Raw genomic sequence first — 15860 nt, 5'->3', positions numbered from 1 at the left:
AATAAATATGAATTCAGAACATACAGAATTGTAATAGTTATATAATAGTATATATTTCTGTATCCATATAATTCGGAAAACAACAATAAAAAATTATCCAAGTTACTTGAAATAGTGCCATTTCTGCTGATTCTTAATTAATTTAAATCGTTTTCTTGGTAAGTTTTTTTTAATTTTGAAAGAATAAGTTCAACTAGAATTCAGCTATTCTGTTTTTAGCTACATATTCAAATTCATATCAATTATAAAATTTTGCTGTGTAGTATGTTATCTAAAAGTAATGAAGGTATAAACTATGTATCTATTATTTGAGAATAAAGTTTTCAAACAAGGAACTTATCATTTTGGAATTCTCCGGGAATCATAAATCAGGTAAGTGCAATGATTTTTACAATAAAAAATTTGCTTGTAAATATTTTTTTTTCATTTGATGATGGTTCTCTACACTACAGAATGGGTTTTTACGTCTGATTAAGAACTATAAGAATAATAAAAAAAGAAACAATATGAAAGTTTTTATTTCAATGTAAAGAATTCTTAAAATCGTTTTTTTATCCTAAGAATTCTTTATTTTCCGTTTTTTAGTTTATAATTTTTTGATAAAAATTGTTCTCAAAATACTTTTTTTGAAAAATTAAATGGTATAACATTATGTGTTTATGTATACTTCTTGTATATTCCAATGTTTGAAGTAATATGATTCAGAAAAGTATGGAATAAAAATTCGGTACTAACGTATTAACGCCACCGCCGCTACAGATTTGGCGGTTTTTAAGAGCCGCTAATCTACACTTAAAATTTTTGCGACAATTCATAAAATAAAACACTTTATTTAAAATCAAAATAGTTAATCGGATTTCGGTGGAAAATGAGCCGATATAGAGTTTAGCATAGATTCAAAACAATCATATCGCCATATGAACTCTGATGAATAAGATTCCAAATGAAATAACATTTCCAAAACGAACGTTTACCAAGATAAAGTTTTATGTTGTGGGAATTGGTACATTTTCGTTTTTTCGGTAAAATATTTCCCTCCTGAAAAAATAAAATTGCATCTTGTTTTGTTTTTGGCAAATCCCAAAGACGAATATTCGTAGCACTAAAAATAGCGACAAAAAAAGAATTGTCTTTTTTTTTTTTTTTTTTTTTTTGTTTCGTCAGCATTCTTTATTTTACGTTTCTTAGTTTCTAAATAATAATTTTTATTGAAACTTGAAATTTTTTGATAAAAATTGTTGTCAAAAAACGTTGTTTACAAAATTAAATTTCATAAAATTATGAGGCTTATGTATACTTTTTGTTCATTTTAATTTTTGAACTAATATGATTCTTAAAACTATAGAATATAAAGTTTAAATGGGCCTTTCATGTTATATCATTAAATTTAGTAAAACTATTTCTCGGGCATTAGGTTTTAACTCTTATAAGAATATACATATTTTTTTCTGTTAATGTACAAATATTTTTCCGATGTGTTTTGGATGTTCCTTCTCTAATAAAAAGAGATACCATTTTGTTTTCGGTTGTATAAGAAAGAAGATCAAGCATTTTTCTTTTTTAAATTTAATAAGCCACATTAAAGAAGGAACGTTGCAATGCTACACGCTACATTAACGACGTCTCCAGAGTAACTGAATGACGGTTCATATAGAAATCGCAGGTAAGCGTCTCATACAACAACGCCCCCTATAGTTCGTTGCGATCGCGAATTGTTATAATAAGTTTTTTTTCTTCTTTTCACGCTCTATTTTTTTTCTTAAGCGAAGACGATAATTTTTGTAGCGATATTGTAGTACTTTGTACAACTGAAAATTCTTTTCACAACACTTTAAAAATTTTTACTTTATTTTCTTTATATATACAGAGAACAGTCGGCAAAGAATTCGATTAGGTTGAAAAACATTTCGCTAAAAAGGAACGAATTCCAAAAGAAAAAATAAACAACTTAAAGAATAAAAATGCTGATGCCAGCCAATGTTTTGAAAGTTAACTTAGAAATAACAAACCAAACTATGTTAAATAACAAACCAAACGAAGTTAACAAAATGACGTAGAAAGCGCAACTAGATCAAAATTATACAAGCACAACTAGATCAAATTATAATACCTGGGTGCTTGACGTAACAGATATAGAAATAGAATTTGATACCATAAAAAATTATATAGAAATAAAAATTGATACCATAAAAAATTTATTCGTTTTCGTGTTCTTTTCATGTATTTGGCATTTTAGTTTTTTTTTTCTTAAGCGTTGTAGCTATATAATTTCAAACATCCTCAAGAGCTATAACACATCTGCAGCAGAACTGGATATGAAGACAAAATTGCAGGACAGGAACACTTTAATTGTCCACTAATCTTCAGATTTCCTGCTATGTTTTAAAAAACTTTATTTGTGAAAACCTTCAGCGTGGCGGACAGCTGGCCGCCTTAGGCGGCTAGTCGTAAATAAAACAACACCTCTGGTTTTAGTGACAAATTTGATGATAATCAAAGGGACACTTCGAAATATAGTCTTACCCACATTTCATCTGTATATGAAGAGTAAGAAGTCACAAAAATAATTCATTTCTATAGTTCAATTATATGAACGTTTATTGGTCAATTTATTATTATTTATAGTAAGATACAGTAGTGATAATTTAATTAAAGGACAGCGTTTTTCTGATGAATTGTGAAATTATAAAAATGCTAATGAAAAATACATTATATATTTCTCATAACCTTAATTTATAGCAACAAGAATATGTAGTAAAAAATACATTTATTGTTTTGTTTTTATATTGAAAATAATTTACTTTCAAAGTATCTGATATTTTACTTCAAATATCTATAAGGCTAAGAACAGGGAACAGAAGTGATAATTTTCACATTCATTTTGATCTGTTACGAATAATATTTATGAAGTAAGAAATGTGTTGCTTTTATAAAATGTAATTGGAAGGTTTTAATATTTAACTCGTCTGTAAAAGGCTATTTCCAATTGTTCTATATGACAGGTAATCTAGAAACCACAGGCTCACCCTCACAAAACCAAATGTGGTTTAACAAAGGATATCCGCTTGCCCTCGAGGAGGAAAAAAAAACATAATTGCGGGACAATTATGAGCTACCCGACATCTTAGTGTTTTAACGAGAACATTAAGTCTTTTCTATAAATTAAAGGAGATTTAATATTTTAATGGAATTCTTGTTGATAAATTTCGGAATTAAGGATAATTTTGAAAAAAAAACTATATGAAAAGAAATTTGTTACAAATACATTTTTTTTAAAAAAAAAAAGAAATTAATCATTATAACTTTTAATAGGTAGCAGGGCCCGCTCTCAGGGTTTCTAATTATTAGCCAGTAAATTAGCCAAATATCAAAAGTATTCGCCAATTTTCGAAAGTCTTCGCCAAATTCAAATCTTAAATTTTTTTTATGATTAATTTTTTTCTCCATTGAAAACTATTCTCCGGTAGTTTCTTTCAGGCTTATATTATTTGGATTCAATTCTAATAGGTTATGAGGCGCATCTACCGAAAATTACTCTACTCGAATAAAAAAAAAATACCGATATGTTCAGAAAAATTCATTTTGATGTAATTTTGAGGATCGAGTTAAATATATTTTTCTTTCCTCTGTAAAAATTCTTTCGCCAAGAACGCAATTTTATTCCCTAAATTTACAATTTTATCGAATCTGGTGAGATGGCGAACGCTTAGTGCGGGTCCTGTATAAGCAGATAATAGAAACACAGGATTTTTTTAAATCGATTTTTCGATTTTTTTTTTTATTTACGAATGTATTTTTAAAGAATAAAAATCAATGAATAAAATATTAGAAGTGCATCGAAAAATTAACTAATTAGTTGCAATAATAAAGTTTTTCTAGGAAATTCAAAACAAAATTAATTTTTTAAATTTAAAAAAAATTAAATCATTTCGAATTTGATTGTTAAGTACATTCAACTCTAGCGAAATGAAAATCGATAGCAAAGCAAATATCCTGTTTCAGGGTTCATTTAGATTTGCTAGAAGTTTGTTGCAGTGCAAAAGTTGGAGAAAACACAGACGCAGGTGAAATAATAGTTCCCATTAAATGAATGGAATGAAATGGATCATTAACCCCTAACGCCTATGATGGAAGACCGAACAAGACATCCAATAAAATTTCTAACTATGTTGGCTTTATTATAGAATTTTTTTTCTAACTATTAACACTGTGTTTCTTCTGCTTCTGATTCCATTTTAGCATTGAAGCATAAAATATCGTTTTTTATTTTTACAATTAAAGACTTACATGCGACATTGTTTTAGTTTGTACAACTTTTTTTACGCATGAAGCATATAACATCGTTACTTATTTTACAAATAAAAATTTAATTGCGTAATTCTTGTTTTAATTTGTATAATTTTTCTTACAACAAGCATATAATATCGTTACTTATTTTTATAAATAAACACTTACATGCGTCATTAGTTTGTATAACTTTTCTCACACATGAAGGGTACAGCACCGTTCCTTATTTTTACAAATAAAGACTTAGATGTGTCATTGTTTTATTAGTGTGTATAACTTTTCTTACACACGATTTACAATCAGAAAATTAGCTCAGTGTTGAAAAATACCATAACTGAACAGTGATGTTGTGCAAATTTGGTCAAACTTCTAAAAAGTTTTTGATTGAAGCATGTTCATATTTAAATTTAACAACAGAATTGTTTTAAAAATTTTTTTTATATATAACCGTGGTTGAACATCCGACCCAATTTTATGAGTTTACGACTACTAATGTTCAACTCCACAACATTGTAATTTTGAACCCAATCCAGAAGACAAGGGAACTCCTGGATCGAGTATTGGGAGAAATTCGCCATCATGGAGAACTTTTTGATGGAGATAATCCGCATTTGCGTTACATGGAGAGGAAGAACCTTCCACGGTTAGCCTGATGGCAAGGGGACTTAAACCCATGATCCGTCTACCACTGAGGATATTTCACGTCAGCACTGTGGTCGGTGCAAGCCGGATGCGGAAATCGTATCGTCTGAGATTCGAACCCAATTCGCCTCATTGGAAGGCTAGCACCCTATCCCCTGAGCCATTGCGGCTCACAGAATTGTTTCATAGAAAAAAAAATATTGAACAGTTCGGGAATCTGCTTCATTGAGCTGTCATTCCGAAAGATTGGTGATCAATACTGGCGGCTTGAAGCTACGCATCCATGGAAAGTATTGTGGCTTAGGAGCAACGTAAATCATATTGTCACAATCATGTCATTGGTCACAAAATTGTGAAACCGTAACCTCCATAACCTCTCTGGTCCATAGCCGGCTGTTGCGGGAATGCTTTTTTTTGTTACTTTAATACAGTTCGAAAAGTTGCAGCAAAGTTGACTGGTTTATGCATAATGAAAATATTGGAACCCTTTAAACCATCGGCCATTAACAGTGGGCCGCTGTGGCTCAGGGTAGTACTTCTCCGTATAACGCAAATGCAGGTTGGTTTCATCAATAAGTCCTCCACGAAGGCACATTTCTTCCAATACTTAATACAAGAACTCCCTTGTCTTTTGGATTGGGTGCAAAAATTACAATGTTACGGAGATAAACATCGGTAGTCGTAAACTAAAAATTGGGTCGGTTGTTCAACGACGGCTGTAAAATGTATAAAAAAATATTTTAGCAGTGTAGGAATATACAGAAATCGAGATTACTGTCATATCAGTTCTTTTAACCACTGAGCAATTGGGGGGTATTTTAAAGTGATTCAAAGTGTGATGCAAGCATCATCTATTATTTTTTCAGACATTAAAATGATTACTTTGATTGATTCTGTATCAATTTTAATAAAAATAACTATGTAATTAGTATGAAATAGAGTTTTTAAAATTTTATTTAACTTGTGTGTCACCAAAAACTTTATTCATTTTTTTTAAATTTTTTTTTTTTTTTTTACAAAACTAGCAAATTCAAACTAAAACAAACAATGTTTAAGGCAGAATAAATATATAAGAGGCAACTTCGACGAAGTTTTAGATTTGGAGGTTTGCTCCTATTAAACCATTTCTTTATTAAGGAAATATTTATATTGTATTGACCTATTATGTGTTCTTAAAACTGTCTAGTAGACTAATAACTAATATATTTTTTTTATATAAAATTATGTACATTACCTTTTTGATGATTTCCTTAATTTAATAAAGTAATTCTTTCTTTTCATTTCAGGTGCGAAACTTTCATCTTGTTTTGCGCATTTAACCAATAGTAGTGTTGTTGTATTGTTTTAATAAGGAAAAAACAACTCAAAATGTGGGCTAATACCTGCTTTAAAAGAAGAAACAATAGACACGGTGAGTGAAATATTTTACTCAATGGCCTTGTACAAGGGTATAAAATATAAGCTTTATTGTCAACTACAATTCCCACTGACGAATATTGTATTGCCCAGTAATGAGACCAAGTCCTGAATTAATTTGTAATTTGAGACTGTTGCCATATTCGTTTTATTAATAGGTTATTTTATTCCTGTTAGCAGGTGGGCTGTATTTGAAAGTGAGAAAAAAAATGAAAGTCTTTCTGTTATTGTTTAAAAATGAGGAAGTTGTTAAAGTCAGATATGAAAAAAACTCAATTCGGTTATTATTATTGTTTTTTCTTAACTTTTATTTAGTTTTTTTTTATAATACTTAAATTAAGACTCTACATTGCTGGAAATATTGTTACGCATTGAACCATACTATAGTTCAAATTTGCAACATCTTTTATGCTTGCAATATCAATTAAAATTTTAAATGAAAGCATCATTTGTTAAAACAAATCAAAGTATCTTAGCTCAATAATAAAAGCTTTTAATTATCAAGCTTGTTTTGCAAAATATAATAATGCTACGTCGAGATTAACTTTTATATCAATCGGTCGTCATTGTAATGCTTGTCATGCCATGTCAACGTTTCATTCTTGACTAAAAGATATTAAGTGATAGTCATTTAAGTCCCAATTAACGCTTCCCAGTCTTACATATGTTTAAAAACAAACGTAAAAAATTTGATTCGCTGAATTGAAAATTTGCTTGACTTCGTTGCATTCTGTACAGCTACAATCTGCTAACATTCAAAATTGAATTGTTCAACACTCAACATATATTCATTAAGTGTATTTTACAAATAGATTCTGAGAAATATCCAAATTTTTCCTCTGACCGCATTTGTTAAAAAAATAATTAAAAGTAATTGGTAATAGAAATTGATTAAAAGTACTTAATACAAAATTAATTAAAAGTAATTGATAAAAATTAATGAAAAATAATTGATAAAAAATTAAATAAAAGTAATTAATTAAAAGTAATTGATAAAAAAAATAATTAAAAGTAATTGATAAAAAAATTGAATAAAAGTAGTTGATAAAAAATAATTAAAAATGATTGATAAAAAATTAATTAAAAGTATTTGAGAAAAAATTAACCGTGATTTAAGATATTACTGCTTATTACTTTTTATGATTATTACTTCTTACTCATTGTAACTCATAATGAATCATAAACTGTTTAAAATTCTGTCCGGAGTGTATTTTATCATGATATCGTTCGAGTTTGCTGTCAAGTTTAACCATGTTATCGTGCAAATTAATCCTACATGAACTTGATTACAGATACATTAAAAGCATACCCGTAACTATTATTTTAACACCTTATCAACAGCTTGTTGACTTTTGGAAGAAAATATGGTTCAAAAAACGAATATTATGATTCGAGGTTAAACCAATTGTTTTGAGACTGTATTGTTGCAATGCGTGAAAAAAGAGCCTCTGTGTCTCAGGCAATAGAGCCCTCGGTACTCAATGATGTATCCTAGTGATCCTAAGCGATGTATCCTAGCGAATGTTCGTATCCTAGCGATCTTCGAATCAACTAAAAAAAATTTTTTTAAATTCAAAAAAAATTTCTGAATTAAGTTTGAAATAGTTAATTTTTAATTTAAAAATTACATTATATACAAACCTTAATGTTCTCTCTAAATATATCTAGGAATGATCTTTAGTAATGAAGTAAATTACTGAGAGATTTATAAAATAAAAGATATATATATTTTTAAAATTATTCAACAATTTGTCTATTTTTTATTTTAATTTAATAAATAAACACTTATATGGTAAAAGGAAGTAATTTTAAATGAGTTGTCAAAACTATTACCTTTTTTTCATTGATCAAAAAATGAGTCACAATTAGGACTGGGCGATATTAGAAATTATATATCGTGATACATCGTCAGTTTTGCATCGCGATATAGCGATGTATCGCGATATAGTATTTTTGAATTTCATTTACTTTAAGGCACAGAAAGTCAGATTTCTATCAAGACTTCATACGCATATTGATTTAAATCAATTTATAAATTTGAAAATATATATGTTTTGCTAAAGAAAGATATTAAATAAATTGACTAAGATGTACAAATCTTACTTAAAATATTTATTGAAAAAATGTGTGTAGATACAGAATGAAATATTTGTACTTCTTTATCGTTTATAAGGTATAAGTAGTCTTAATTTAAGTTAACCCCTAAAACAGCCTTAATGAAAAAAAATATTGTTATTAAACAAAAGCTGATTTTAAAATTTCAAAATATATTTTAATTAAAATAAAAGTTAGATTGACTAAAAGCTGAAGTTTAAAATTAAAAATGTTCGAATTTTAAACTAAAAAGTAAACATAAGAATTGTAATAATTTCTTAAAATTTTCGTTCTCTGAAAGATTTCTCAGTTTAAAAATAAAAAGGGAATTTTATAAAGATATCTAGCTGAAATTATTGAAAGAAAATTTAAAAAATTAGAAAAAAAGTTTGTTAAGAAATTCATTATACACTTAAAACAAAGTGTTAAAAATATTTTTTTTTTTAAAAAAAGAAACTTTTTTTAACAAATCAATATTTGCTTGTACTATTATGCGTAAATAATTACAGAATTATTAAGTTCGATCGTAATGTTCAAATTCTTAATGAAGAAGTAAACACAAGTTTTGTTATATTTTCTAAAAATGATCACGCAAATAACAAAAGATTTCTTAGTTTAAAAATAAAAAAATAAATAAAATTGAAATTTATCAATATATTTACCTAACAGCATAGGAACAAAATTTAAAAAATAAGTTCATTAAAAAATTATTTGTATGCTTAAAATAAAGAGCTAAATAAATTTTAGAAAAAAAATGCTTCTTAAACACTATTTTTATTATTATTTCATATAAATAATTAAATTAAATTAAATAATGAACGAACGAAAAACAAAGTAAGGCAAAGTTTCTTAATTAAATTCTTAAAAATAAAAACAAAAGAATTGTGATATTCGGTAATATATTTAGCTAATTAACTAATAATATAAAACGAAAATTAAAAAAAAATAATGATTTTACTCTCTAATAAAACGAAGTAGTAATTGATAAAAAAAAAAAAGAAAAAAAAAAAAGAAATGAATAAAATTCGCAAGCTTTTCAAATTCTTTTGAACAAATAAAGTTTATTGACTTATGTCCAAAAAATAAGTTTTGTTTTAACTTTATTTCTAAAAATAAAAACAACTCAAGATTTATAAATTTAAAATCAGTAATAGAAGCCCATTAAATTATTAGAAGTTTTATCCGAAAGGTTTTTAATAAATTAAAAGAAAGTAAAAAAATAACCTAACAAATTTATTTACTTTGTAATTTAATTCCTTATGGGTGCCTTAAATTAGATTTCCGATAATTTTCACATTTAAAAATATAAAAAAAGTTTTGTCCGAAAATAAATAAAAAACTTACCTAATTAATGAAGAAACTTTTCTTTACAAATTCTTTTCAATAATAGATTGCGTTCAGAACAAGGTTACGACGGCGATCACGAAGTTAATCCCATTGAAAATAATCTACAAGAAACGATTTCAAATCGCGAAGGTGCGAAAACGAACATGTGATATAACGATATAAGGTCTCAAAAGTGATTCTGATTCTACCGCTCATCAGTCAAGGCCGTCTCAACATAACGAAACAATATCGTCTTCCACAGCGCGAGTTGGCATCGGAACGTAAGAGAAAGTCCTTGCGTGTATCGCTATATCGCTATATCGTTATATCGTCTTCTTCACCCGACGGCTTAAATCAGATTTCTGATGCATCGCTTGGAATGAAAGTTGCTGTATCGGTTTGCCGATATAGGCGTTAAATCGATATGTCGCGATATATCGATTTATAGCCCAGTCCTAGTCACAATACGTTTCTTGTGACCCAAAAAACAAAGTTTCTTGTGACCAAACCTAAGTTTTGTATATTTTGGCTTCTTATTTTACTGAATTAAATTTCTGTATTGAATTATTAACGACCTAATTTAATGTATTTTTATTCACAAACATTTCTTTTTTAGAAAAGACCAATTTATTTTTATTTATACTTAATTTACCTATAAATAATGGTTGATAATAGTGATAATCTAGTGGTTGATCCCAATAATAGTGAGTTTTTTAATGGCAACTAGTATATAAGCATTTATTTCAGCTTCATTAATTTCTAGAACTATAAATGTCTTAGTATTTTTTCGCTTTAATACTCAGTATTGTCTTTTCATTATTTTTTTAAATTGATAAATAAACATTTATATGGTAAAAGGAAGTAATTTTGAATGATTTTTTACTTTTAGTTCTTATTTAACTGAATTAAATTTCTTGTATTGAATTATGAACGACCTAATTTATTTTATTTTTATCCACAAACATTTTATTTTTAGAAAAGACTCATTTATTTTTTTATTTTTATTTAATTTTCTTATAAATAGCGGCTGATTACAAAACTTTTTATTGGTAACTAATATATAAGCATTTCATTATGCATTAAAAGTATTGATTTGATAATTTTCGGTTATCACAACAGCATCAAATTCACTATTTGTGGATAGACATTCTGTCGTTCTAATTTTCCTTTCTTTCTTTTTTTAAAAAAATAAAAGAAGCTTTGTTGCTTTTTCAGGTTATATTAAGTCAGTAGGGAAATTTTTTTTTAAAGTGGGTAATTAGGTGAATAATTTTATAAGAGCTTTAATCATGTTGAATTTTTCCTTATAAACGACCAAACATTTAATTCTTTTTTCAGCATTGTTCAGAACATTTAAGAATTATTTTTGTTATTTAAAAAGAATTGAAGATGTTAAAGATTGCAATATATTATTTTTCAATTACTTTTTAACTTCCTTAGTTTCTAGAACTCTAAATGTCCTACATTTTTTCCTCACTATAATACTCATTATTGTCTTTCCATTATAAGATTTTTCATGAGTACTATTATAAAAGCTTATTAAAGAACTTTAAAATCAGAACGTAGCATTTGGTAATAATATATAATGTAACATTCATTAAAAAGGTTTCGAGACACTATAATTTATCATTAATGAAAAAAGCATGGGCGATAATATATAAATTACCCTGAGGAACAAATTTTTTGTTGCATTTATGCAAATACTTGATCTTGCCTAATTCGGGTGTGAGGATTTTAAATCTGAAATTAGTTTTATACCTAAAGCTACATATTATTTTAGACGACATATAAGCTACATATTATTATACGACATTTTCAGTCGATTTTTTGTCGAAACAAGTTTCAAATCATCATATATAATAGGAGGTCACGTGAATGCTGTGACAAACTTCTAGGGAAGTTAGGAAACATCATCTGGATTAAAAAGGCATAGTAATCCATGTACGGAAATGTCGTCATACGCTGGTAGGGGCCTCTTGCCTATTATAATATGCTCAGAAGTACACGAAGAAACAGTTCATAATAGAAGTTTGTCACACATTTATGCGACCCCCTGTTATATATAACGTTTTTAAACTTGTACGTTCTGACAAAAATTGACCAAAAATGTCAAAAAACTGTAGCTTGGAGAGAGTAACCTATTGCGGATTTGAAATCAGCGACGAAAAAATATCAAATACTCGATAAAATTCTCATGCAATGAAAAAAATATTGTTTCCCAATATTATCAATTACAAAGAAGCACTGGTAACAACGCCTAATTAAATCAACATTGGTAACAAGTATAACTTATTTATAATGAGGAATTAGCAACAATATAAAACCTGTTATTAATAAAGAAGAATCAGGTACAACGTATAACTTATTACTTCCTCGAAATCATTGACACCAAAGTAAAACTTATCATTACATTAACCAAATGACTGATTTCTTCAGCAAAAACAAAAGTTGAGAGTTCTAGGTAACTTCTGAAGTTTTATTGTTTTTTTAAATAAAGATTTATGTTGTCGTGCTTCGCTTTTTTTTATTTTTTCTTATCATAGTCACGAAATAGAGGATTGAGCTAGTAAGGTCGCCCACCCTCTGTTTGAACCATCCCACATATGATGAGAGAAAAGAATTAAATAACAAATGACTTTTTCTTGCATTAATAACTTTTCAAAACTTTTAAAATTGTGAAAAATGTTTTAGTTTCTTTCTGCTTAAAATATCCGTGAATTCATTTAAAAACAGCACTTTTTTTTAAAAAAAAATGGTAATCCTTTTTGCATAAATTTCAATATATTTTCTTGAATTCGATTATTTTTTTTTTATGATAGTGTAATTTTTTAATCTTTCTTAATTGTAATATAAAGATCAAAGAAGTACAAACATATTCTATAAATCAATAAAATATGTAACTATTGACTGATTTTAAAGGTATATGTATCCCTCACAATATTTTCTTATGCCTTAGCTGTATTTCTGTATTGTAAAAATTTCAATGGTTAATTTAAATGAGAACTAACGTAGCAAAAATTAAATAAATAAATTACTTTAAATTTAGGTTAATGCATTTCTATTACTCTTACATTTATCCTTATTGGAGTTAAGCAAATCTTTAAAAAAAGTCTTACGAACTAGTAATGAAACTTAGTTAAGTTTTCTTATCCTAGAATTCACTTTATTTTATTAAAGTAGATAAAAAAGGATTTTGATTTTAGTGTTTATTCTTAACGTTATCGTCAAGTTGCGGTAGTCACGAATGTGTTATTAAACCTTGAAATAGACTATTAACAAAACATATACACTATCATTTTCACTTTTTATGAGTATTTCTGCTCAATCGCTTGTAGATTAAATTGTTTTCAATAAAAAAAAAACATTTATGCAATGAATTTATTGCATTAACTTCATTGGCTTTAAAGTTATTGTCCTAAATAGCTCAAATAATTTTTTTTTAAGTAGCTCAAATAAAGTATCAAAATTAAGCTGTAAAAAAAAACCTTTATAAATCAATGCAACCTTTATCTCTTCGACTTTGTATGGATTTTGAAATAGTATTCCTATTTAAAAAAATTTTATTTTGCAAAAAGTAATTAATAAATAAATAAATTTACAAAATATAAGAATATTTGTAAAAGTAAGAAAGGAAGACTTACATCACTTAGTCGTTAAAAATAATAGTATTGATTGGCTTTTCTGTAAAATAATTTTTTTATTTTCCCTACATTTTGCTGTTGATTAAAATATTTATTAACATAATATTTTTATACTGTGAGTACTTTACAAATTAATTTTGTGAAAATTATTTTCATCAATGCAATTTAACATTTTTATAAACCTTTTATCCAGAAGAATTCTGTTATCGATAGTAAGTATTAATTATTTGTATTTATGTATTAACTACTTCCGATATTTTTTTTTTAATAAAATCCTTTATCAATTGCCAGTCCCTTAGTGCAGTGCTCCCCAACCTTTTTATCACCACGGACCTGTCAACGTTTGATAATTTTACCGCGGCCCGCTTGGGGGGGGGGACGTTGATTGTTTGTATTTTAAATTATTTCGATTTATTAATTTTAATTTAATTTTATTTAAACATGCCTTCAAAATAAAATACAGTTACATTAAAAAATAAATTTAGAGTGATTTAACATTTTAACTAACAAGAACGATGAGAACCCTGAACTTGTTTCTTTGTAATAAGACGGTTCCATCTGGGGTAATCGTTTTAAAACGTTAAAAAATTTATGTCACTACCTTCGGGAGCCCCTTTTTTTAAATAAATAAAATTTTAATGGAACACAGTTATTTTTAATTTTTGATATAAACCTAGGAATTTAAATTCAGTTTCAATGAAATGGGCGGCCCGGTACCATTTGATTCACGGACCGGTACCGGTCCACGGACCTGGGGTTGGGGAACACTGCCTTAGTGGACTAATCGCCAGTTTCGACTTCCAGTAGATCACCAAAGTTAAGTATCACTGACAGCGGCCAGTGAGCATGCGGATGATCATTTTGATCATCCTGCGAAGTGACCGAGGATGCGCGATATTGACCTTCGTTCTATAATTGAGTGCACAAATTCGCGAAAAGATCGTAAAGCTACCAAACCGAGGGAGCCATCCCCTCTGCCGAGCACCCAAATTTTGATTGCATTTCTTCGGTTTACTCTCATTGTTGTTTCCCAGACCGTTGCCAATAGCGCTTTGTGCAGCTCTAATGCGACATAAATAAAATACTACTACTATTTCAACTACGAATACTTCAAAATCTCTATATAAAGAACTTAATCATAATAACATGTTTATGTTATAATCTTATGAATGGCAAAATTATATTATTCTTATTGCCTTTTTAAGCAATTTCAAATGTCTCAAAGTGATGTAAAATGCGTTTTTCTATTAAAATTGATTTCGGAAGGCTGCGTCGTAATACAAAATGATGTTTTTTTCTTTGAATAATATGCTATTTTTATAACTGCTGTGAATCTGCAACTGTTACTCATGATTGTTAGGTTAAGTTTAGCCTATCTAAATCCAGAGTTGTCTACGCTTATTTGGAAAATGGCGCAAAACGTCAATATTGAGAAAAGCCACAGTTGCGTAAAAACAAATTTCGTTTGTGTTCTAATTTTTTAACATTTAAGAACTTATTACAGTGCTGTATTTCTTGAGCTCATAAAAATTTGCAAAAACTGTAGATAAGGCAGTGATTTTGATAATTTTTATCCAGGTGAAAAAATTGGCGATTTTTAAAAAAGTTTATTAACTTTTAAAATATTTAAGTTATTTGTCTGTTCTAAAGCTCAGATAATCTTTCACTGCAAGATTATATATCTAGTTTTAAATCATCGCATTGCTTCTAGTGTAAGGCACTTCAACTATGGCTTTTTTTATATTCCTTGGCGACAGAGCATCGAAAAACAGGAAGAAAAAAAACTACAAAGAATTAGGAAGAAAAAAAAAAGATATTACCAATTTGCTTTAAAAATTATATTCGTTGCTTTTCTTCCAAAACAAATCATGCTTCCATTTTTCTTTTTGCTAGAACTGTATTTAACGTATTTATTTTAGCATTTTCACTAATTATCTTTTGTAAAATTAATTAGTCATTTTCTGTTTTTGTAAAAAATATTTTTCATTTGCGCATTTAATTCATGTTAAAAAAAGTTTGTTTATCAAATTGGATTTATGTGTAAAAGTTACTGTCAATAATTTTAATTCAATTAATTCCAAAACGATTGCAAATATCGCAAAAGCCCTATAATGAGTGTAGAATGAGATTTCCATTGAAAGTATTTAAGTGACGTATTCCGTTCCACGTGCGAAAACAAAAAGATTAACACTCGTGTAAAAATAGTATTGATTACTTTTTCTTCTATCTGTAAAAAAAAGCGATATTGATTATTTTCCTATTCATCTTTGTTTTTAACATCACCTGGATATTGATCTTTACATAATGAACTCGAAAAGTATCTTCCTTTATTTATAATCATATTTGCAAAATGATAAATAAAGCTACACTACAGCAACTGTGTTAGATGGCAATGATATTGGAGACACCAATTATGGTTGTCATAGCAACTCAACTTCGTGGTTTAAAAAACAC

The 15860-nt window shown here is 27.7% G+C and overlaps 1 protein-coding gene across 1 annotated transcript in view; it reads left to right on the top strand.

The window, feature by feature from the left end:
- Positions 1-15860, top strand: part of LOC107441233 (uncharacterized) — a 138166-nt gene that overhangs the window by 50490 nt on the left and 71816 nt on the right. Inside the window, exon 2 of the mRNA XM_016054416.5 lies at positions 6216-6340. The gene's annotated coding sequence lies outside the window, so the exon portion shown is untranslated. The remainder of the gene's footprint in view (positions 1-6215; positions 6341-15860) is intronic.

This window comes from Parasteatoda tepidariorum, chromosome 6 (assembly GCF_982258835.1).
Source record: "Parasteatoda tepidariorum strain Cologne lab strain chromosome 6, Ptep-v5.0, whole genome shotgun sequence".
Taxonomy (NCBI): Eukaryota; Metazoa; Arthropoda; class Arachnida; order Araneae; family Theridiidae; genus Parasteatoda; species Parasteatoda tepidariorum.
The sequence above is the reverse complement of the archived record's forward strand: the minus strand, read 5'-3'. Positions and strand labels throughout refer to the sequence as shown.